The sequence below is a fragment of the Arachis ipaensis genome, chromosome B10 (assembly GCF_000816755.2).
Source record: "Arachis ipaensis cultivar K30076 chromosome B10, Araip1.1, whole genome shotgun sequence".
NCBI classification, from domain to species: domain Eukaryota; kingdom Viridiplantae; phylum Streptophyta; class Magnoliopsida; order Fabales; family Fabaceae; genus Arachis; species Arachis ipaensis.
Window position 1 is genome coordinate 132,878,538 of NC_029794.2, and position 534 is coordinate 132,879,071.

Consider the following 534-nt stretch of genomic DNA (forward strand, 5'->3'; position numbering starts at 1 on the left):
TATTAATTTTGTATCTATTTGATATTAAATTCATTTCAACATTATATTTAAACTATATATTATTAATTTCTAAATAGACATTTTTACGGTACATCTAATAAAATATCTAAATGCACAATTTTATCATGAATTCAAACAATGTTAAAAAAAAATAAAGGATAAATTACAAAGATCTCCCCTCACCTATAGGTCTTTGAATATTGTAGAAGATGTTCTCTTTTATTTTTTTTTTAATTCACAATTTTTTTAGATCGTTTACAACAACTCGACCCAAAAAGAAAAAGAAAAACAACAAAATAACTCTAAAAAATAATTAGGCATCCTTTTATATATATATTTTTAAAATCACATATCCGCGGCTTCCCCTATATTGCTTAGTAACACTACATATATATCCCCACCCTTTACATGATCATTAGTATTCAATGTTGAATTTTATTTATATTTTTTACATGATCATTAGTATTTAATTTAATTAAATTTTTATATTATTTTTAGTTTTATAATTAGATCACTTATAGCATAAAATATATT